The sequence below is a fragment of the Bidens hawaiensis genome, unplaced genomic scaffold, assembly GCF_021521415.1.
Source record: "Bidens hawaiensis isolate Kalapana, Puna unplaced genomic scaffold, B.hawaiensis_p1.1 tig00022309_1, whole genome shotgun sequence".
Lineage (NCBI taxonomy): Eukaryota > Viridiplantae > Streptophyta > Magnoliopsida > Asterales > Asteraceae > Bidens > Bidens hawaiensis.
Window position 1 is genome coordinate 73,302 of NW_027493465.1, and position 26,213 is coordinate 99,514.

General features: G+C 35.3%; 2 pseudogenes across 1 annotated transcript; one reads left to right on the forward strand and one right to left on the reverse strand.

The window, feature by feature from the left end:
- The first annotated feature begins 16,193 nt into the window (after window positions 1-16,193).
- LOC143565215 (pollen receptor-like kinase 4 pseudogene) lies at window positions 16,194-19,187 on the forward strand (annotated as a pseudogene).
- Window positions 19,188-20,930: 1,743 nt separating this feature from the next.
- LOC143565211 (protein APEM9-like) lies at window positions 20,931-26,101 on the reverse strand (annotated as a pseudogene). Its single transcript, XR_013141022.1, has 6 exons — window positions 25,998-26,101; window positions 23,497-23,661; window positions 23,278-23,355; window positions 22,847-23,126; window positions 21,902-22,213; window positions 20,931-21,111 (listed from the first exon to the last, which is right to left on the reverse strand). The product of XR_013141022.1 is annotated as a protein APEM9-like (transcript).
- Between the last annotated feature and the right edge of the window lie 112 nt (window positions 26,102-26,213).

A 26,213-nucleotide genomic window follows, 5' to 3' on the forward strand; every position in this document is an offset into this window, starting at 1 on the left:
TTAAATAAAAATAAAAAAAGTTCACCTTTTCTTCTCTAGTTTAGTTCAATTTTATAAAAAGTTTTTTAAAGCTTTAGTATCCATTGGCCGGTTGAAAAAGAAATAAGTCTCTTTTAATTTATCATTAAAATCAAAACGATTACAATAAAGTGGCAGGCAAACGGGCAACAAGCTGCGCCGCGCACTGAGTTATTTTTCAAAATCACTGTAAATATAAAAGATAATTTTATATTTTATCACACCTAAAATCCTACTTAAAATAAAAGTTTTCTATATCATATTCATCCTCAAAAATAAATTGGATATGGCTCAATGGTAGAGCGCTCACTTTACTAGTGATAGGTAGAGGGTTCAAAACTCACTATCACCAATTTATATGGGAGATATGAGTGAACCTGGCTAGCCAGGGTACGTGTCCTGATCTCACCCGGTTTTACCGGCTTCTCACTGTTGTGCCGTTTGGCGTGCGTAGAGTCGGGTTTTATCCGCGGAATCCCTCAATAGGTGGACCGCTAGGGGCTTCGTCCGTCCGGACTCGTGGCCGGCTCGGGCTACCTTTAGCCATTAGAGGCCACACACTGATTACCCAATGTTACTTAGTTTGGTCGTTCCAAAAAAAAAATATTCATCCTCAAAATTCATGAACTCAAAACAGTCAAACCCAATCCAACACTTGTTTACACTTTACCTAACTATTAGATGATTTAAAAAAAAAAAAAAAACCTTCAAACCCAATTCCAAACCAATTTCAGCCAAACTTATGTTTTATATGTAGCCCTTCTTGAAACATGGCTGGTCCAACTAGTCTTAGCCATGCGAACCGAGCCTATCTACAAGGGTTCCTCTTTTCATCCAACTGGCAAGTCCAGTTTTTAACAACGTTACTAGGATTCAACACACTAAGGGCATGTTTGATTAAGTTTTTAAAACTTACTTATTTGTTTTTTAAAAACCAAATAAGCAAATAAGTACGTTTGAGTATCACATAATCACTTTTGTTTTTGCCTTTTGTTATGGGTTAAAAAGTTATTTTTCAGAAACAAGAAATCCAAGCCTTTTGTTTTACTTTTTGCTTTTGAAATACCAAATTATAAATATACTCACAATTCCATTATCTGTGTAACTAGCAAATATATAAAAACGTCATTTTTGGTTATTTTTCCTACTTTTTGTTTTTTTTCAACCACAAAGCTAATCCAAACATATTTATTAAAAAACTACTTTTGAAAAAGGCATAAAAGCATTCACATCCTTTACACCATATTTAGTAGGTGTTATTTTTATAATATTGAGAATAGTTTAGGTAGCGTTTGGTAGGCAGTAATGACAGGGGGAATGAAATGATTCATTACGTGGGAATGAAATAATTGATGTTTGGTTGATTAATGGAATGGAATCATCAATTACATATAGAATCTCATTCCATCAAAATCATTCCTTCCCACCCCCTTCTTTTTTTTTTCATTCCATTCCTCCTTCACCCCACCTTCTCAACACCACCACCACCACTTAACAACAGCAACCACCACTTAACAACAACAACCACTACCATTGCCACCACCACCACCTGACCGCCACCACCAACACCTCTGCCGGTGTCACCACCTTACCACCAACACTACCACCGTTGCCGCCGCCACCACCATCCCCACCACCTTACAACCAAGCGTTACCACCGCCACCATCGTTGCGGTAACCACCGCAACCATATCTTCGCCTTCACTTGGCCTTCACCGCCACCACCACTGTCGTTGCCTGACCACCACCACCTGACTACCACCACCCATTGTCACCACCCTACCATCGCCATCACTACCAATACTACCACCGCTTGACCACCCCCACCACTACTACATCGCCCTTGCCACTTGACCGCCACCATCACCACCACCTTCGCCATCGCCACCACCATTTTCGTCACCTGAGCAACCACCACCGTCGCCAATGTAGTTTTTTTTTTTTTTTTTTTTTGTGAAAAAAATTATTTTGAGATATATAACACCCCGGCTAAAGAGGAAACGCCTGAGTGTGACGTACATATTGCTCAAACACACATGACACTATTAGGTGACCATAATAACATTATTTCATTTAAATCTTCGTGTAACACAAGTTTATCAAATAATACAAGTTTTAAACAAATAACTAAACGAAAAGATAAATTGTTCTTTGAATATCCTATAAGCATGCTATGTGTCTTCTAACCTTCATCCTTGTATCTCTACACCTGTAGCATATGTATAAAATAAAGTCAGCTATGAACATAGCTGGTGAGATTCCCACAGCTTGATATAATACGTAAAAGCATACAATTCCATGAAACTTGTGAAATGAACAATAAGAGTTCTTTACATTCGATGCAATGGACCTGAGTGTAAAGAATAAACGAAGGTCCTTTCCAATTGGAGCTACCAACGTACTCGGATATGAGGTCCCTTTTCCACTCGATACAAATGGACCTGAGTGCAAAGGGGGGCGTATGATCACACTTATTGAGGCAACCACTTGAAACCAACGTATATAATAAATAAGCAAGTAAGCACACAAGTTCATGATATGAATTGTAGTTTATAAGTAAAACTGTAAATCTTGAAGCTTGATAGGATACATATACTACTCCCAAAGATATGAGAACGTTTAAAAGGGAGTGTGAGAAACTCACCTTGAAATCGAAGATAACATTGCAATTGAAACCGAAAGTACGATAATGAAACCAAGGCAACCGAAAGTACGTTTAAAGAATCCCAAAACGATTGAAATTCTCGAGCTATAAATCAAATACATATGAATATTAAAGACTAACTAACGAGATTATTAAAGTTAAAGAGGAAAATTTAGTTTAAAGGGATTTGCATTATTTTAATGTATTTTATGAAAATATTATATTTAACTTTAATGGAATTGTTAACAGATTAAAATTTGATATTATTTGATTTATAACTTAACAGAAATATAAGAAACACGATATTTGTAAGGCAAGAGTTACTGTTTACGAGTTAAAACTAAGTTTAGTGGTTTAACGAAATAAAAGTTAAATAATTCAAGTTTACGAGTGAATTTAATTAACGGATTAAATTTAGCAGGTTAACTAGTTTGGAAGATTGTTTTCAGATAGAAAAAGGTGAAATATAATTTATACACACACATACATATATATATTATAAGAATTTTATTTAGTAAAAAAAAGTTTTATTTGATTTATTATGAATATTAGGTAATTTTATTTGGTTAAAATAATTAATAAAAACTGTTTTTAAAAAACCATACAAGATACATAGCCTGATATGGGTTTAGAACCCGGGTCCTTCTACTCACACCCATTTGCACTAACCAATTGATCTAGATAACAACACAGTTGACAAATGGAAATAAAAATATATAACTAACATATCAAGTTTATCTTCTTCTACATAAACCCTAGCAATGTGAGCCTCTTAATTGGTACCATATTTGTTGTAATTAGGTTAGGGGTTTTGTTAGTAACTGAAAACGATTCAAAACTATATAATCATCATTCGTAATGTTGATGGAATGGCGGTGAACCCTTGACGGCCGGAAACGAACCGTGGTGAACCAAATCGTGATTTCAGAGTGTATATTAGAGGAAATTGATGGTTGGTACAGGTTTAGGCTATTTCTTGGGTCCTATTTATACTACAAATTGGGTCAATAACGAGTTAATTGTATTAATTTGATTAAGCTTGATATCCGACGACGGCTACGGCGGACATTACGGGATTTAACGGATAATCAGACACTGTGACGTGTCATTAACGATGTTTAAACGTTATTCATCAAGATCTATGGCCGTTACTACGAATTAATTGGATCGATTTACGCGTTTTAGGGGTGTTTGGGCTACACCAGGGCCGGATTCCGGCTGCCGGAAATTTGTGAACGGAAAGACGGGGTAAGGGGGTGGGGCTGGGTTAAGTTATAATATTATTTAAAATATTTTTACTTTCAGTCCCTGAAGATTCATAGCCTTTTTAAAAACTGATTTAAACATTAATTTTACATAAGGGTTCTCGAACTTTAGGATAGATTTTATATTTATATTTTCATGATTTATAATTAAGACTTTTGGATATTTACGCATTTAACCCAAAAGTTGATTTAACGATAAAGCTAGAGATTTTATTAACGAATCAATGAAATAATAATCGAACGGACATTGAACATTAAACATCGGGAATATTATATTAATAGTAAATGATGAACAAAAATACATTGAACGATAAACCTAGTCGGAAACATTGACGAACGTCAAACGAATCTTGGGAATTTAATAATACACCTTTATATATATATATATATATATATATATATATATATATACTAGAAATCAAAAAAATCCGAAAATTCGAAACGGTTCGGGTTTTTGGGTTTTGAAAAGTAACGAATGTTATAGCATTCACAACTTTTGAGAATTTCGTCCTGAAATTAAAATAAAAATAAAATTTTACAAGAAAACAACCAATATTAGAAGTTGTTTAAAATTTATAACAATTTTTATATGTATATTTAAATAAAAACAATAATGTCGATTTTTGAATGACCCGAAATACGCCACAAATGGGAATATGGTAAGGATACTTATATATAGGATGTACCAGCGGCGTATCCACCATGCCCTTATCATATTTCATATGTCTCGTCTTTCAAAATCATTCCAGGTTTCGAGTTATTGCACACAACGTACTTATTATGTCTTTCATGCGAGGACTTGGATAATTACGTGTCGACCCATAATTACCTTTATCGTCGGATGGTCCACATAATCCGTCCCATTGTGTGGGTTTAAAATATAATAAGTCTATATGTGAAAACTTTAGAATTTAAGAATGATGAACTATACAGATCAAATTTAGCAAAATATAGAAACCAATCCTTAAGGTCAAAGATAAGCGAGAATATGAAATAATTGAAGTTTTAAAGATACAAACGATGTTTACCAAAAAAAATGCGTGAAACTCTTGAGTAGTATGAAATAATCAGAATAACGGATGACATCAATTGAAATCATGAACATGAAATAATAAATTTGAGAATAACATGTTAAGTAAACGTAGCATTGAGCTACAAAATATAAACACGTAAGTTGATAAGCATTGGGTTCGAGAATAATAACGAACTTTTAATAGACGCATCAAGTAAGTTCTTGGAGTCACTAATGACTCAAGTGAAAATATCAACGTGAATTAGGGTCACATTTGATGTTAATACATAATTGCTATTTCGTGATCAAAGTAAAACATTAACCTCAAATTGGTAAAACATTGAGAACAAAATAATCAAAATTTCAAGGTCAAATTAAAATATTGATCTCAAATTGGTAAATCATTGTGATTATGAATAACAAAGTGATACAAATAAAACATTTATCAGAAATATAACAAAATAACCAAAAGAATTCGCATAACAATGATAACTCAACATGTGTATAAACATACTCATAGTCTCAACTTTCACTAAACGATTACGTTTATGGGAAATCGGTTATAGACCACGAGATTGAAATAACAAATAAACCGATTCAAAATGCAACTATGCATGACAATAGTTCGCTATTTATTGAATAATTAAACTCAATATTAGATTCGTAAACAATCTTCGAAAGAAATCGACACATAAAAATTATTTCGATAATTTCCAAACGGAATAGTATACATAGCCATATCTATATGAAGAGGAAAGGAAGGAAACAAAAAGTAGCTTGCAATGCTTGTCTTCTCGACGATAGGTTGCGGTATGAAAATTATTATGGGGGCGATGGTATGACTTATTAACTCGAAACTCGTTGGCGTTGAAAAGGAAGAGGAAAAGAAGTGATTGTTGAGCTTAGTTTAAATTTGTGAAAATTGTCAGGACCGTGAATCGGGTCAAACCTTCTAAAAGGTTGACAAGAACACACCGACTCGATTACCCAAAAGGCTTGTTAAATATCCCGACGGAATCAGGATATCCAACGAGTGGGAACGAAGGAGTATAAATAGTAACACAAAACAATAATAGATAATCAATAAAAGCTCATTCAAAAACAAAGATTCACTGTATTAAATGATTAATTAATGAAACAGTGAAATGAATGTCTAGGGTTCGTGTATGACTGCGGCGGCTATACGAGGAAACAAATAGAATATTCTTTTGGAATGTTTCTCGTATTCTGTGTGTGCCAACCTGTAAATCCGTGTCCTAAATGGAATCCTAGGACCCCTATTTATAGACTCTAACATTCCTTCTAAAAGTTCCTAATCATTACATAATGAAATACAAAATAATACAAGTGTTGAGTCCTCGAGCAAGGTAACAATCTTGCTCGAGCAGACTCACTATGCTGGGTATGCTCGATAAATGTCCTCGAGCATACTTTACTTTGAATATCTTCAGTGAAGATATTCTCCTCCAGCAAGCTTCATTCCTCTTGACTAATTCGTGCTTTGCTCGAACTCGTCCATCGAGCAAGCTCATTCTTCTTGATGTCTTCAGCTTTTCTTATTCAGTAATCTTTAGCATGCTTAAATGTAAATCTTGCTCGGGAACTGAACTGTGCTCGAAGTCCTTGCTTTGATTACGTGACATCTTCTTATTGCATCCATGCTTGTCCCCATGTGCTCGATCATCCTGTGCTCGTGACACTTGGTTAAAACTTGTATGATCAAGTTGTTTGCTCGATTGGCAATCCATGCTCGATAGAAGAATACTCTTGCTCGTTGAAGTGTAGCTTGCTCGAAGCCTTAACACTTAGAAGAATTTACGAATTAAGGTTCTGAAGACCTTGCTCGAAGTAGTAAAACTATGCTCGATCGTCTAGGCTTGCTTGAAGTCCATACTTAGCCGTTTTCTGAGGAGGTTGAGAAGATTCCAATCTTCCTTATCATAAATCCGACCCAACAAAAATCAATGTAAAAAAACGTGATGATTTTTTTTTAACTCAAGGAGAAAGAATAATAATAATAATAATTTGCAAAGAAACATTAAGTAAGTACTAAAGTTTGTGAAACTTTATAGGACCTTTTAGTGTAAAAGATTTTCTGTCGGGTTGTATCTTATGAAAACAATAGGGAGAATCATCAAATGTTATAACTGTTATAGTGATAATATTTTTATTAACGGGACTCACGGATTTAACAAGTATGTAGAAGTTGGCTATTTAGTGAAAGGTGATAAGATTAATTTGCAACAAAAAGAAATAATAATAATCTTATTTTAAAGATCTTTTTGGAACGACAACAACAACAACAACAATAATGATAATAATAATTTTAAAAATGATAATAATAATAATAATAATAGTAATAATAATAATGACTGTACGAATAGAAATAATATTGGGGATAACCCATTTGGTTAAAAATGAGATTTCCTTTGGAAAAATATCTTGATTATACTTCGTGTAAAAATATTTTTTTGAATGGATATATATATTTGTTTATTAACTATTTAAAATAATCGAGATTTGAAATTTTTTACGTAAAATGTGTTTATAAGAGAAAAAATACGTGAAAAGATATGCATGGCAAATTTATTTATTTATTTATTTTTTAAAGATTTAAGCATAGTGGATGACTTTGAAAAGATAAAGCATTGATGCCGAAAAGAATAAACTCTTAAGACGACAAGGAACATGGTAAGTTATCGTATAGCGGAAACGATTTAGGTTTTTCAGCGTCTCGCGGGTGTGCCAAGGTACTCCAATGATAGTAAGCATGAAACAGGAGCATATGGTAAGGCATATGGTTGGGATGAATGGTTAGATAACAGGTTATGGGAATCGAATGGGTGGTGTTGAGTATGTATAGATTCTCGGCAAGGGTGATGAGGTTGCTGAGAGCATCACAATTTGAAGCATTTCAACATCGCGGTAGCAGAGTGGTGGAATTGCAAGTGTTACACAAAGGGTGGGTTCCCGTGTAAGTATTTTCGTTGGGTTAGGTTTGAGTATCCAAGAGTTGTGTTGGGTTTGGATTGACTTAGGCATAGCTTTGGGGTTTGGATGTATTGTTATGGTTAGTAATGAATCTTGGTTCGTTATGGTCAGGTTGCGATGACTTGGATTGTCGTTGAAAAAAATGGGTTGAGTTTTGAGGGCAGCGTCGAGGAGAACGAGAAGGCATGCTACGAAGTGTGACACGGAACGTAAATATGAAATTTGTATCAAAAATCAAAAGAAACTTTACATAAAAGATTCCTAAAATCGGAATCAATCTTTATAAATCAGGAAATCGCATGAAGCAAAAGTTGAAATCAAAATTGAAATGCTCATGAGTTTTTTCATTTCAATAATAATCTAATTAATTTTGGAATAAAAGTATGAAAAAATATATCAAATTTTGAAATAAAAACATGGAATTAGTACAAACTTAATGTAAGTATGAAATCGAAATGAAAATCGAGTGTTTATGTACTACCATAACTTTTCGAATTTTTAATTAAAACCATAATAATAAACGAATTATATAAAGAAAACGAACTGATAAATCGACAATTCAAGCTTCACCATGACTTTTAGAATTCTCAGTTTTAAAACACATGAGAAAATGAGTATTGAAAATCTACTATTCATGTATCACCATGATTTTTCGAATTTTCAATTTTAAACCCAAAAACAGTACACGAATATATAAATGAAGGGAATGAATTGAAATTCGATGATTCATGTATCACAATGACCTTTCGAAATATAATAAGTAAAGGAAACGGGTTGAAACTCCACAATTCGTGTAATAGCACACCTTTTAGAAATTTCCATGCTCAGAAAACGAATTAAAAGCTCGACTATTCACATAACCCATTGACTTTTCAAAACAGTAATATGAACAATTAAGTCTTTGGAATCACACATTGAATCATCATAACTTGTATGTCCCAATGAAATCAAAAATGCGGAATCAAATCAAAATAAAAGCTGGGTATTCGTGTATCACCATGACTTGTCAGACTTTTAGTTAAAACACATTGTAAAACATTGGGGGTAGGGGTCAAACGTCGCATGAACCACCATGACTTGTGTGACATCCTAAGGAGTGAAACCACATCCTTATGACAAAGGGGACATGTTCTTTAAGAGGATGAAATATCGGAACACCGAATTTGAAAATTGCTTGAAATTACTTTTGAGAAAACTTGTTTTAGGCATAAGCCTAGGACTTATGTGTGTGTACTTGTGTTCATGAGCCGTTTAATGAAATCACTAGTACAGTAATAGTAAGTGCGTTTAAACAATCAAGTAGAGGCTCACATAATTCTATCATGCAACCTAGGCATTTAACAAATAAGCTATAGCTACCTAGAATACTACGTCTAATGTCCTATCTTATAGCCACGACTCTGATACCTATCTGTAACACCCCTGCTAAAGCGGAAACGCCTGAGTGTGACGTACAGATTGCTCAAACACACGTGACACTATTAGGTGACCATAATAACATTATTTCATTTAAATCTTCGTGTAACACAAGTTTATCAAATAATACAAGTTGTAAACAAATAACTAAATGAAAAGATAAATTGTTCTTTGAATATCCTATAAGCATGCTATGTGTCTTCTAACCTTCATCCTTGTATCTCTACACCTGTAGCATATGTATAAAATAAAGTCAGCTATGAATATAGCTGGTGAGATTCCCACAGCTTGATATAATACGTAAAAGCATACAATTACATAAAACTTGTGAAATGAGCACATAAGGGTTCTTTACACTCGATGAAATGGACCTGAGTGTAATGAATAAACGAAGGTCCTTTCCAGTTGGGGCTACCAACGTACTCGGATATGAGGTCCCTTTTCCACTCGATACAAATGGACCTGAGTGCAAATGTGGACGTATGATCATACTTATTGAGGCAACCACTTGAAACCCACGTATATAACAAATAAGCAAGTAAGCACACAAATCCAAGATATGAATTGTAGTTTGTAAGTAAAACTGTAAATCTTGAAGTTTGATAGGATACATATACATAGCCTGACTTGGGTTTCGAACCCGGGTCCTTCCACTCACATCCATAAGCACTAACCAATTGATCTAGATAACAACTCAGTTGACAAATGGAAATAAAAATATATAACTAACATATCAAGTTTATCTTCTTCTACATAAACCCTAGCAATGTGAGCCTCTTAATTGGTACCATATTTGTTGTAATTAGGTTAGGGGTTTTGTTTGTAACTGAAAACGATTCAAAACTATATAATCATTACTCGTAATGTTGATGGAATGGCGGTGAACCCTTGACGGCCGGAAACGAACCGTGGTGAACCAAATCGTGATTTCAGAGTGTATATTAGAGGAAATTGATGGTTGGTACAGGTTTAGGCTATTTCTTGGGTCCTATTTATACTACAAATTGGGTCAATAACGAGTTAATTGTATTAATTTGATTAAGCTTGATATCCGACGACGGCTACGGCGGACATTACGGGATTTAACGGATAATTAGACACTGTGACGTGTCATTAACGATGTTTAAACGTTATTCATCAAGATCTATGGCCGTTACTACGAATTAATTGGATCGATTTACGCGTTTTAGGGGTGTTTGGGCTACACCAGGGCCGGATTCCGGCTGCCGGAAATTTGTGAACGGAAAGACGGGGTAAGGGGGTGGGGCTGGGTTAAGTTATAATATTATTTAAAATATTTTTACTTTCAGTCCCTGAAGATTCATAGCCTTTTTAAAAACTGATTTTATCATTAATTTTACATAAGGGTTCTCGAACTTTAGAATAGATTTTATATTTATATTTTCATGATTTATAATTAAGACTTTTGGATATTTACGCATTTAACACGAAAGTTGATTTAACGATAAAGCTAGAGATTTTATAAACGAATCAATGAAATAATAATCGAACGGACATTGAACATTAAACATCGGGAATATTATATTAATAGTAAATGATGAACAAAAATACATTGAACGATAAACCTAGTCGGAAACATTGACGAACGTCAAACGAATCTTGGGAATTTAATAATACACCTTTGTATATATATATATACTTGAAATTAAAAAATATCTGAAAATTCGAAAGGATTCGGGTTTTCGGGTTTGAAAAGTAACGAATGTTACAAGATACGAGTGTTTTTATTATTTCTATTTCATTTTTTTGGATACCAAACAACATAAAGTAATAATTCATTTCATTCCTATATAATAACCAATTAAGACAAAGGAATGGTAATGATCATTTTCATTCCCTTGTCAATTCAATTCCTTCTTTTATTTCATTCCCCCTTCATTCCATTACTTTCAACCAAACATACCCTTTGTTGGTCTCGGCCTGTCTAAGACACATATTATTATTGATGTGGCTAGTACGTTATGATCCAAGTCGGGTTATACCCAATAACAAGCTGGACAAACACCAATTATACTTGTTTATATATGATATGATCATAAGTAAATAAATATTAACACTTATGTTATTTGGAAAGAGTTTCTAAATACAATGTACTTGTGAAATGAATAAATCATATGGATGATTTATAATTTTAGAGAGAACACTACATAATGTTATTTAAGATAGTTAAATAACAATATGTAATACTTATCAATTTGCATGTACTTGAAATATGTTATGTTATAATTCTATAAAATGAAATACATAACATAAAAGGTATTATATTATAAAACATGTTTATATATATATATATATATATATATATATATATATTTGAAATGGGCATGAGGGTGCCCCCCTCTCTCTTTCTCTATTCAATTTTATATTATTATTTTCAAGTTGGTGGAGACATGCAAGTGTTGTGATTGGAACTTTGGGTGGTGCCTTTGACTAGTAGAACGGTGGAATTCGAGGAGGATCGAGAACCACAAGCCGATATACGTTTGGTTGATACTAGCAATAATCAAGAGGTTGTTGAGAATGATCAAATGGTTGATCAAAACACACAAAACGTTCGCAAATCCAGTAGAATTAGTCATCCACCCGAAAGATATGGATTTTTCATGGATGGATGCTATGTGATAGATTCGGATGAACCCACCACATACCGTGATGCAATGTCACAATCCGATTGTGACAAATGGCTTGAAGCCATGAACGTTGAGATGCAATCCATGCATGACAACCAAGTATGGGATTTGGTTGTACCACCTCTTAATTCCAAACCGGTTGGAAGTAAGTGGGTTTTCAAGAAGAAAACCGATATGCATGGAAACTTGGATACTTATAAAGAAAGACTTGTAGAAAAAGGTTTCACTCAAACTCAAGGGGTTGACTATGATGAAACTTTTTCTCCCATAGTAATGCTAAAGTCTATTAGGATATTGTTTGCCATAGCCGCACATTATGACTATGAGATATGGAAAATGGATGTCAAAACTGCTTTTCTAAATGGGCATTTTGAGGAAGATGTCTATATGGTTCAACCCGAGGGTTTTGTCGATCCACAACATCCTAACAGAGTACGCAAGTTAAAGAAATCAATCTATGGATTGAAACAAGCATCTAGAAATTGGAATCACCGTTTTGATGAAGAAGTTAAGAAATTTTGATTCATCAAGAATGTTGATGAAGCTTGTGTGTATAAGAAAGCTAGTGGGAGCATCATTACCTTCTTAGTATTGTATGTTGATGACATACTACTATTTGGGAATGACATTCCAACCATGGAAGGTGTAAAAGCATGGCTTGAAAGTTGTTTTTCAATCAAGGATCTTGGTGAAGCCGCCTATATTTTGGGAATAAAGATCTATAGGGATAGATCGAGGCGGTTGATAGGTTTAAATCAAAGTGCATACATTGACAAAATCTTGAAAAGGTTCAAGATGGAGAAATCTAAGAGAGGTTTGGTTCCTATTCAAAGAGTTACACGGATGCGAGTTTCCAAACCGATCAAGATGATTCTCGATCACAATCGGGATATATTTTCATTATGAATTGTGGGGCAGTCTCTTGGAAGATATCGAAACAAGATGTGGTAGCTTTGTCCACCACAGAATCGGAATACATCGCCGCCTTATTGGCAGCTCAAGAAGCTGCATGGATTAGGAAATTCATTGCCGACCTAGGGGTGGTCCGTACCATTCAGGACCCTCTAGAAATCTTTTGTGACAACGAGGGTGCGATTGCTCAAATCAAGAAACCTCGTGCACATCAAAAGACGAGGCACATTGAACGGAGGTTCAACTACATAAGGGATGAAGTTGAAAAGGGAAAGATATGTATTCGCAAAGTTCACACCGATCAAAACATTGCGGATCCACTCACGAAGCTCCTTGAAAGGCCGAAGCATGAAGGTCACACTTGTGCCTTAGGACTTCGATATTCTAGTGATTGGATATGATCGAATTTTGTATTTGGATATCGAAACAATTGTTATTTTGACTCATTCATATGATTATGGTTTATGATTGTGACATTTTGAGTTATGTTCCATTTTAGCATGTTTAAATCCATGAATAAGTTACTTATTCTAAATGTCCGTAGTCGCTTATATATGTGGGAGCAAATATGAAGGTAAGACTATTATAAACTTGGATTGGTGGATATTCATAAGGTATGAATATAGACCAAGGGTTGCTGCTAAGGTTCATAGATATTTATGGGATATAAATATTGGACTGACCCGCTCTCAAATGTTACTACCTGGAATCTTTGTGATTGATCATAAGTAAATTTGAGGAAAGGCGAATATCATAGTATCCTTCGACCTGAGATACATATTGGGTCTTTGTATTCACCAAGTATTATTCTTTGACTTAGTTCTTCGCTGCTCTGAAACATGACGGTACATAAGTCTAAGATCAGGTATGGTACTAGGTGATTGTGAAAGACGTATGTAGTCAAAAGGGGATTTGTCCCTCTTATTCGTTGAGAGTAAGATGTCTAAGGCCTGCTAAGTTAAATCAATAGAGAATGATCACTTTATGTCTCAGGATTTGACATGACATCTGAGGCAAAAGGATAAATGATAGATGTACCTAAATCATTTCAAGTAAGGGACTTGAAGGGGATGATGTTATTGAATGGCACTACGTCATGCGTATTAGGGGTAGTAAACCGTAGTTAGGCGGTATTTGCTACTTGCATCAATCTTCTATGTATCTTGTGCAAGTGAGAGATTGTTGGTCTCGGTCTGCCCAAGACACATATTATTATTGATGTGGCTAGTACGCTATGATCCAAGTCGGGTCATACCCAATAACAAGCTAGACAAATACCAATTATATTTGTTAATATATGATATGATCATAAGTAAATAAATATTAACACTTATGTTATTTGGAAAGGGTTTCTAAATACAATGTACTTGTGAAATGAATAAATCATATGGATGATTTATAGTTTGAGAGAGAATACCACATAATGTTATTTAAGATAGTTAAATAACAATATGTAACACTTATCAATTTGCATGTTGCTTGAAATATGTTATGTTATAATTCTATGAAATGAAATACATAACATATAAGTTTTATATTATAAAACATGTTTCAAAAAATATATATATAAAATTGAAATGGGCATGAGGGTGCCCCCCCTCTCTTTCTCTATTCAATTTTATATTATTATTTTCAAGTTGGTGGAGACATGCAAGTGTTGTGATTGGTACTTTGGGTGGTGCCTTTGAATAACCACAACATCTCTCTTTCATTTTGATTATCATTCACAAGTAACCAAAAAAAAAAACACTCTCATTCTCTTCCTTTTTTCGGCCAACACAAAAGGAAAACAAGGAGGTGGTTTACAAGTGAAAATCCTAGCTAGATAAGGTGTATTGTCGGGAGCTTGGGGTATACAAGCTTGAGGATCTTCATATTGAAGTTCTAGCCTTTCATTCATAATCTCTTTCACCCGGTTTTGTCATATTAAAAGGTAGTATTAACATGCATGAACTTATAGTGACATGCATGTGTTTGATAGTATGTATTTCGTATTTGGATCCAGGCTTGGGTATTGCATTTATAAAATTGATTTTATACACAATAAACTAACAAGATTTAAATCTTTTATCCGCTGCGTTTTTCATAAAATTGAGATTTTATGACTTTGATAATCTTGTTAAAACCCAACACCCTTAGGGTGTTGTGAGTAAAGGAGAGAGAAATGCAATGACTTTTCTTTGAATTTGAAAATTTACTGTTTACTTCCTGTAATTTTTAAATATCTGTTGAAATTGCTTGTTAATGAATGAGAGAGAAAAAGAAATGATAAAAGTATGAAAAAAATATTACTTAACTAAAAAAGAGAAATAAAATGTAGTGTTTTTTAATGTAATTTTGAATTTGAAGATATGAGAAGAAATTTGAATGCTTTCAATAAATAAACACTTTTGTCAAAAACACTTTTTAAGTTAAATAAGCTTAGCTAAACACCATATGGAAATTAAGATAGTAGAGTACCGTATATATGTATCACTAGCTTTTATCCCCTATATTATGAGGTTGCTTTACGTTATTCGTTTCTAATATTTTTTTGGATTTTAGTTTTATTTATTGTAAAGAATTTAATAATATACTTAAGATTTGATGATGAAAGGTTTCACAAATAAAGGAGATGTTATAACCCGGTTTAAAAGTTATTTGGGTTTAGTGAGACACAAGGCCCGCTTATTTTTACTATAAAATTGTTTTTTAATTATAAATAATGTACATTTTTAAAAAAATCGGATATTAATTTATAACATATCCATATTTTATACGATTTTCATATCAAATATTTGGTGAGATTAATTTTTAATTTAATAGATGTTATAACCTGTTTAAGGGCTATTTGGGTTTGGTGAGACCCGTATCCGTGAATTCGGGTCAAACACATGAGAAGACTCCATTTACAAATAAAGCTATTTGATGGCTTGAGAGAATGTAGAAAGCAACCAAATAGCTTTTAAAGATTTCGTTTATATATAGTTAAGAAGTATAAGAAACTCTTAAAATACAGAATGAAATTATATAATAATATTCTAAAAATTGAAGGTAGTCCGTATAATTCTGAAGAAAATCCTTGCATGATCCAATTATACCTCTTGTTTGTTGACACAATCTTATTTCTTTCAATCTCCCTAAAATCTCTCATCTTTCTCTTTCCAAAAAATCTTCTCTAGATCTTGTTCTTTGTTCATGCCCTCAAGAACCCATTTGATCATCTTCAAGATTAATTCTCTGCCCACCAAAACCAGCCATCGTTAAATCTCCACCCGGCTGGTGGGTTAGCCTCCGTCATTGTCATGACGGCGGCTCAAGCCCGTTTAACCTTCCGCCTTCATCTTATCGTCTTTATCTCGTTAATCCGCCACATACACACCATGGAAAACGATACCCTTCTCGAGTTAAAGCACTCGCTTAGGAATGGCGAAAAGTTAACCACGTGGGACCCGTCAACCGCCCCATGCACGGGCAATGAACCGAATTGGGAAGGCATCCTTTGCATGAACGACACCGTTTTTGGTATTCGGCTTGAGGGGAAACAGCTTGGTGGTAACATTGATACAAGAATAATAATGAATCTTCCATCTTTGATAACCATAAGCTTCCAGAACAATAGTTTAGAAGGTGAGTTTCCTATTTTCAAAAGGTTACGTAGGTTGAGAAGTATATTCTTGACGGCAAACAAGTTTTCTAGAGAGATTCCAATGGATGCATTCTATGGGATGAGGAGGCTCAAGAAGCTTTACTTGGCTAATAATGATTTCAAAGGCCAAATTCCCGCTTCGTTAACCTCGTTACCCAAGCTACGAGATTTGATGCTTGAGAATAATCGGTTTGAAGGTGTGATTCCGACGTTTGTGAGAGATAATTTGACGTTTGTAAACTTTGCGAACAATCGTCTGCGTGGTCCCGTCCCTAAACGGCTTCAGAATTTCCCGAAAAGCAAGTTTTCAGGTGCGTTACGACAGTTTTTCAATTGATGGCTGTTATAAATAATTTGTGTAACTTGTGTTGAGGATTCAAACCTTGGACCTTAGGTGTTTGGCACAACTAGTATGCAAACATCTAGTTGTGTTAAGTTGGTAGTTAATAATTACTAACAAAGTTTTACTGTCACCACAAATTATTTTGACAAAAAAAGTAAAGTTGAGATTAAATAACCTTCAATAATATAGGTTGTGTATTAGGATAGGTTTCAAACCTTGAACCACTTGGTCTTGGATACATCTATTTACGCTAAAAACTAGTTGTTTTAAGCTAGCAGACAATAATTACTTAAACATGTACGGATGGTTTTTTCTTCCAAACAGAGTTTTAACGCCACCAGGTAAAGTTGAAAAACTTCGGACCAAATGAAACCGAATGCCCTATGTCTAAACTAAAAGACCCAAAATATGCCTGGTTCTTTCGGTGAAAAACAACTCAATAAATCCAGTATAAATTCCTCATGAAAAACATACGAAAACTAGCAAATATAACTTATTTTGGGTCCGCCAACCTAGGGGCATGTAAGGTTGTTGTTATTTGACTAGAAGGTCATGGATTTGAGTCGTGCAAAGATCTTCATGCATAAATACAGGTTAAAGATATGTACACCATATAATTTGGCACGACACCCCAACCCCACTTGTGTGGGACCTTTTTGCACCGGGTTTGCCCTTTCTATTGCATGCACGCCTTTGGGTGTCCATATGATTACAAATGTTTTCCTTAATTGCGTTGATCCTGATATCTTTTCGTTTCCTAAATGTAGGTAATGGCGAGCTTTGTGGACCGCCGTTTGGGCAATGCAAGGTGGAGATCCCCACCTCCACCATCGTCATGATAGCATTGGTGATTGTTGCAGCCTTAGCCGCGATTACCTTGGCTTTTGTTATCCTACAACTATTTAGACTATCTTCAATACCCTACAAGAAGGGAGCTTCATCCGACCATGACCGAATGGAGCAAGGTCGTGGCAAAGCAGCTACCATAGATGCCGAAACAAATCTGTCTCTAAAGTTGGCTTTTATGAAAGATGAGGATGAAACTTTTGATTTGGCGGACTTGTTGAAGGCGTCTGCAGTGGTCCTAGGAGGCGGGGTGTTTGGATCGAGTTATAAGACCACTCTTACCCGCCACAAAATTCTAGTTGTCAAGAGGTACAGTCAACTGAATAATGTTACTAAAGATGAGTTTTACAAGCATATGAAAAAGCTAGGCAAGTTGGAACACGAGAACTTGGTCCCGCTTATCGCATTCTACTATCGAAAGGAAGAGAAACTGTTTATAGCCGACTATGTCAAAAATATTAGCTTAGCGGTTCATCTTCATGGTATGCTAGTTTTCTTCTGCACATGATCATTAGAAGTCGCGGTTTGGTGGGTTGGGTAACAAGTCAAAACATATTCAGGTTACTAAAACTTGAGCATAAAGGTTTGAGTAGTGGTGCCTACTCCATAGTCTTTTATCTTATTTTTGAAACTATTTATAAATTACATGGGTTTATGATTTTTAAAATCCGAAAATAAAACAATTTAAGGGTTTTGAGTGCACTAAAATAGAATATTTATGACTTTACAACCCATTGAGCCATTTGTTTGAGATAAAATACAACTCAAATCGACATAAATAGATAGAAAAGGTTATGCACCTAACCATAATAGTATAAATCGCATTTTAGAAAGCCGATTGTAATAAAAAATGTCACAGGAAGCCGGTCAGAAGTAAAGCAGAGACTAGATTGGCCTACCCGGTTAAAGATAGTGAAAGGTGTAGCGAGAGGGCTTTTACACCTTTATAATGAGCTTCCGAGTCTGATCACCCCTCATGGTCACTTAAAGTCGTCAAACGTTTTATTGAATCAAGAGTTTGATTCACTTCTCACGGACTATGGGCTAGTTCCCATAACCAACCAAGAGCACGCAAGAGATGTCATGATCGCCTTTAAATCACCTGAGTTTAGGAATCATGGGCGCATCACAAAGAAAACGGATGTATGGAGTCTGGGGGTGTTGATTCTAGAGATCATGACCGGGAGGTTCCCTGCAAACACTTTCCATTACAGCAGAGGCGGTGACTTAGAGTTAACAAACTTTCTAGACTCCATAACGAAAGAGGATGTGACGATTGACATGTTTGATAAAGAAATAGGCGGGTTCGAAAAGCATAATGAAGGGGAGATGTTGAAGTTATTGAATATAGGGTTGAGTTGTTGCGAACCAGATGTAGAAAAGAGGTGGGACATTAAAGAAGTAGTCGATAGAATTGAGGAGGTAAGAGAAACGAGTAATAACGAAAATGACAGTGATTAACACGTCTAAATCAAACAAATGTCGTGTTTGTGCATCCATCACTATTAAGTGTGGTGATTCTCCATGGTTTTAGATGGCAAAGTTTGATGAATGTAAAGGGTATCTATCTTCCATGGAGTTTCGAGGTCCAAATTGAAAGGCTAATTAGTTCCTATGTTCTTGTTTATTTGGCCTTTCAAAGGAGTTACCTCCGTTAGGGTGAGCGATTTCAGAAAGGCTTGTTTGGTTTGTAAAATCCTAGAGGCTTGTTCGATTTGTAGAATTCCTTGAAATATGATACGTGAAAGGGTTGTTTGATTTATAGAATTCGTTACAACATGATACAACTGCTAATGAATTCCATTCCATATCCAAAAACAAAATTAAATATTTGCAATTTTTTTTTGAACAGCTGGAACTACCTCAAATACCCTAATGAACCTTCCTAAGACGGAATGTCAACCGTCCCTATTAATTTTGACGTTTCAGGCTTCACCTAAAAACATCATCAAGAAGGAAACTTACCACTGTGGGAAAACCCTACTCAAGTCAAGTTTCGAACCGTAGACTATAAGATCCCAAATCATAACCATCTCTATGTCATTGGACCAGAAGACCAAATCCTAAATGTTTGCAGTTAAAATTCTATTTCGTGTGGTATTTTGTTGGTAAGGGATGGGAATTGAAATATATAAAGAATATCATAATATGGATTCCTTACTAACATAGATGGATTGAAGTGTTTTAAATTCCACTTCAATTCAAAAGTTGGAGATTACAGATTATATTTGTAATACGTTATCATATTATACTATTCTTATTCTATTCATAGATAAAAGTGAAATTTATGTCACAAGGTTTCTACTGATATGGCATCTTGTAAGATTCTTTTTTTGTTTATTTAAGATTCTTCGTTAGTTTTATTTTTGTTTGCTGCGTTTTCTTTTTTCCTTTTTTTGTAATATATGTTAATTGCGTTTTTATGTAGGCTTGGACGAATTTATTTTTAGCTTTAGTTTTAGTGTCGCATCGTGATAATGACCAAACTCACGTCGGTTTGCCACCGCAACACGTGGTTTTTATTATAAGAAAACGCAGCAAACAAAAATAAAACTAACGAAGCTAATTTGTTGTATTTGTGCGTTAACGAACTTATTGTTTGGTAGTTCCAGTGCTGTAACCAATACCGAGCGAATCCAATTTGACTCGCAACCACGCCATAGGGGTTGATAAGATATACAACTGCCAATACCATCAGCCCAACGCAATGCACCGGATATGTTACCTAGTTAAAACTAATAACCATTGACCGATAATAACATTTTTATTATAGCTATTGCTAAAATTTTAATTATTTGCTATCATTAATTTAAAACTATGTTCACTTAATACTTATTCTAATATTAACATCAACTGTCATTATATTAGGACAGCACTCATGCCACATCATAAAACTTTAGGTATGCTGCAAACTGAACAAGAACACGACCTATATATCTATATACTTTGTTTGGTGTCAAAAAGACATCAATTCTAACTCGTACACACTTTAAATCACGTAAACCATTTACCAACATGGACCAAAAAATTGCCCACAATGAGAACATACAAAATTTTTTTACTACAATCAAAATGACTTTTTAACAGTAAGAAATCATATTACACTGCACCAAGGCACATATCTTTATGCAAGTATGATCTTATGATTGACCTCAGCATGATTATGATGTTCATCTAATCAGCATCATGATATCATATTTAAGTCAAGTCCACTAACCTTGACCAACAGAAGCAGGGCTAAGCCAAGTTAAACAATCACCGGCTTACACGAGTTGGAGTTTGGAGTGTCTCAACAGCAGCTAATGGATTTACTTGATACGAGAATGCAAGTTGCCACAAATCGATGACGGTTTTCTTCATAAATTGAGCTTGCCCCTTGAGAATACTGAAAATATATACATATATTTTGATCACACATGCAAAACCTCCTAGATCCTTTTGTTCAAATTTTTTTATAATAATTATTGGTATAATTCAAATCTTGTTATCCTATTTGAAACGCAAATTTGTATTATAACTCCACCCAACAGATTGTTATCTGCATGTCGTGTGTATATATTTACTGTTAAAAAAATCTAATATTGAACATAAATTATTTAAAAAGCACGTTTTTGGAATAAAAAGTTTTCGGGTCAGCTAAACCAGGCCCGATTGATCCATTATAACACGCACCAAAAAACTAGGGTTGTAAACGAGCCCAAAACACTCAAATCGAGCCGAGCTTAAACGGGCTTGAGCCAAAAAAATAAGCTTGTTTAATAAACGAGCCCAAGCCCAAGTTTCACTTATCCAGCTTAAGATTGGTTTGCGAGCTTAAGCGAGCCTAAAACTTAAATTATATTTTAAATATATTACATATTCAATTTTTATTTAATATATCAAAATGTATTCTTTTAAGCATTGTCATTATGTATAAAATTATAATAAAAATAACTAAATAATTTACATTGCGTTAAAACAATATATATATATAATTATTTACAAATGCATATAAATTATTGATAAAATTAAACAAGCTGAGCTCAACTTGATAAAGTATTAACGAGCCCAGCTCGAGTTTTCGAAAATACAGCTCGAATGAGCTGAGCTCAAGGCTAGACGAGTTCTGGCTCGACTCGGCTAGTTTTACCTCTAAAGTTAAATAGGTAAATGTGAGAGTTTGAGAAAGCTTTTACCTTGTTATTGTATATTTCTTCATCGGCATATAATAATATACGAAAAGCAATAAAGCAGTCAGCACGATGCTTCCAATTCGACACTGCAAACTGAACACCTCCAATCTTTAAATTAAGTTTTCTAAACCACCAAAAAGTAGAAACGCTTTGACCCGAATATCTTAAAATTGCTTGTTTTGCAGCAGCATCCCCTCTGCCTTCCTTTTTGAGAGAAACAGAAGTTTCACTTCCATCTGTTAGCAATGCTGACGTGGACGCTTGAGATCCCGTGTCCTTGGAAGAGTTCATTGATTGTAAACGCCTTAAAAGTTCCTAGAATGGAAACCAAAACCAAATAACAAGAAACTGTAATTAATAAAAATATTGTAATAGTACATAAAATGCTGCAAGATGACCAACTATATAATTAAATTTAGTTGGTAAAAAGAAGTGTTAACCGGTTCATGTGAAATCGGTTCGGGTTTGAACCGGTTTGTGAAGCGGAAAACTTTAACCTATTGGAACCGGTTAGGGACGCTTTGAAAATATGGCTTTAATTAAATAATATACATAGTTAAATCAAATGATTTATATTTTTTAGTAACTCATAGACGTTTGAACATAACAGATTTTATAATATAAAAAAGTTAAAAAGATTTTAATATTCCTAAGTTAAAGTAAACATAGATTTTATAACCGCATTCGGACGCCATTTGAGTGTTTTTGAAAGATTAGCAAGCGTTTATTAGCTTTGAGAGATTAGCAGCGTTTTTAGTTTTGAAAGACTAGAGGGCGTTTTTGAGTGTTGTGATCAAACCAACACATCCAACACCTTTATATACTAACAAACAGGGCCAAAATGGTAAAAAAGAAACCGTTTAAACAGATAATTTTTCGAACGTTCAAAACCGGGTTCAAACTGGTTCCTAATCGGTTTCTGACAAGATATATTTAAACTTATCACACCTGTCGTGTATGCTCAGGTAATGAAGCTTTCTCAACCCAAGAAATCACATGATCTGTGCCTCTTAAAATACCCGTTTGAAGCGTTATATACGCCTCAACAACTTGAATATATGCATCAACACCTAACACAAATCGATTGCTAATATCTTTCAAGCAAGATTCATTTGTGTCTACACGTTTCCGAACATAATATTGTCCATTCACATATTCCCACTTGCTCAAATATCCCTCAAGCGAGTTTTGAGCACCGCGGGGGTCTTCTTGCATTTGAAAACAAGCCCTAAAAAGTATATATATCATGTTAAAGTCACCATAGTCGGTTATTAAAAGATTATTAAGATTATTATTTAAATGGTTTTGTTTTAACGATCTTTAACAACACATTCAGCCCAATTTGTGCTATAATGTAAAATATAATATTAATAACATACCCAGCAAGGAAAACTTGAACCGGCATTGCAACAAGTGAACCGAACAGAAGCGTTAACTCATTTATTATTTCTAACGTCCTGTACAGCACAGAAAGCAATGTTCAACACATGTTAGCATTTAACAGCAGAGACTAAAGTTATAACATTATAACTTCGGTTCATACACTAGAAACATCAAGATAACATTATACTCAAAGCAGATAAATAAATAAAAAATACCTCCCGAGTTCCTTAAAGGACTGTAAGAACACCATACCAGCTGATTCAAGCATATCATTCAGCTCGTCTTCTACAACCTCATTACTGCAATCTTTGCCATGTAAACGATTGAGCACTCGTGAGGCTGATGACAACGCTTTTTCAAACATAGAGCAAACTAGGTAGCTGCAAATCATGTGATGAACTATTTACATCAAAATTTGGCATTATATAAATTTACAATTTGTATGTTTAATTGAACTTATTCTTTAGTTATCATTCAATATAATGCTTCATATGATAACAGTTGGTCATCCCCTAAATACTTTCAACGATCTACATGAATTTGAAGCAAAAATCTGCAGAACCTTTAATCAAGGCACCTAATGTAACCTAATATATAAACTTACAATTTTTATGTTTATTTGAACTTATTATTTAATTATCATTCAATACAATGTCCCCTATGATAACAGTCAGTCATTCCTAAATATTTAGAACAATTCACATAAATTTGTAATGAAAATTGAAACTGTATTACCTTTATTATACACACACACTGCATAATAATAATAGACTTAACTTCTTTTGCCATGGTGTCACACTCTCTGATGCAACCTCACTCATTTTTCTTTTATTATTTAACCCGTCTACCTTATGAACCATATCATTTTTTTATCCAATCTGGGTAATGCACGGGTCTATAACCTAGTAACCGAACATATAAACTTACAATTTGTATGCTTATATGAACTTAAATATTTGAACAATTCACATAAACTTGCATCCAAATGTATTATTACCTTTAATCAGAACATGTAATCTAACCTAAAGTATGTGTATTTGAATAAACATGAGGACAACAATTTGATGTTAAGGGAAACTGAAGAAACACTATGAATCTGTTCAAGTGATCGTCTGGGTCGGACATACCATCATAAGTGCCTATGTTGGACATTTGTTTGGCACTTTTCGGGGCGATTGCTTCCGCAATGTCCCTTGCAAACTTGGACGTTCCCGCATTTGCAACAGTTGGTCTAAAGGTTTTTGAGAAGTCACGTGGGTTTCCCCCCGCGGTCCTTGGTTTGAAGGTTTCTCCGAAATTCCTTCTTGGTTGGAAGTCCGTTTCCTTACGCTTCCCTTTCGCCCTACGGCGAGGGTTTGCGTCGGTGTCGGATTCCTCCCGATCATCGTCCGAGTACTCGCACTCACTGCTCATGTTGAGCTGTTGTCGCGTGCTTCCGAATTCGTCAGCCTGTTGGAGTGAACGCAAGCGTTCATCCAACTCAGCTTGGAATTCCTTCTGACGTGCTTCGGCCCACGCCTTAACTTGATCGAGTGTTTGGCGGGGGAGCCTCGTCTGTTTCTCCAACTGGGCATCGGTGAGTCCCAGTGAAAGATTCTTTACTGCACTTGCCCCGGCTTGGGTAACCGGGGTAGTGTTTGTAAAATTTGTGTAACCGCCGGTGTTCCCCCCAGTAGCTGGGGTTGTGGTTACCGGGGTTTCTTGGTCACTCACTGGCCTTGGGACCGGAGTAACGTTAACCATCTTTTCAGAGGTTTTTTGAAAAAACTGAGAATTAGTTCTAGCTTTTATGCACGGATGGCGTCAATGAAGAAACACTAGGCGACCCCAAGTAGATTATGGATAATCTGGGGGTTAAGTAATGTTTCCCACGAGGGTTAGGTCCGGCAGAGATGGTTATTCTGATGACCTGCAAAACAGACACCGTGAGCTCGTCACTGAGAAGGGGGGGGGGGGGGTTCCTCCTTGTGACCACCCTCCGGCGTGAGAATCAGACTAGATTGCTCTGAATATAAGTGTATATAAAGAGAGATTGCTAGAGAAGATAAGATACAAGATAATGATACCGTTCCAAGGTGTTGGAGTATTTATAGCCGAAGGTAGGTTTCCAAGCAGGTACAGCCAGCTGTATAATATTCCTTTTCCACCAACTGTGGGCTACGCACGTGCCATGCTGGTAGTTGGTGAGTAGGCAGCGGCTGATAGTGACATTTTGTACTAGAGCGTGCTCCTCGTACTGTTGTCGGTGAGCTGTCACCCTGTGATTGGTTCATGGGCCGCTCTGGTCAGATCTTGTCTATTTTGTCCATACCTTGGCAGGTATAGTACAAAAGACCTTCCAGAAGCGTACGGACTGGCTCATTTGGGCGGGAGTGTTCCCGCCTTGCTCATTCCTTCAGGTGTCACTGAATTATTTAGTGCCTTATGCGTGTAGCCTTGCTGTTAGTGCGGATAGCCTTCCCTGATGGCTTGTACCCGCAGCTGCGGGAACAGGCGGGGTACTTCACCATTAGGAGGCTTTTCCTGCGGGAACAGCTGGCGTACTGCGCGTAAGGTCTTCATCTCTGAGCATGGTTGGTCCTGCGGAACCAGTTGGTCCTTGCGCAGACGTCCCTCTTCAAGGTGAGTCTTGCGGGTCCAACTGGGCTCTGCTGGGACCTACCTCTTCAGAAACCCAAAAGAGCAATCGAATGAATGAATAATAATAATAATATACCTTTCAGCAAGCTCAATTTCTTCCCAAATTAATCGAATATCAACATCTCTAATTGGCTGATTAACAACAGATGCCTGGGTTTGAAACCCTAATTCATCCGCCATCGATCTCATGGGGTGGTGGTTAACGACGAAATGGAAGGAGTTGTTGATGGGATATATATATATATAATTTTTGGTTAAATATAAAACTACTAAATTACCCCCTCCTGTTGCG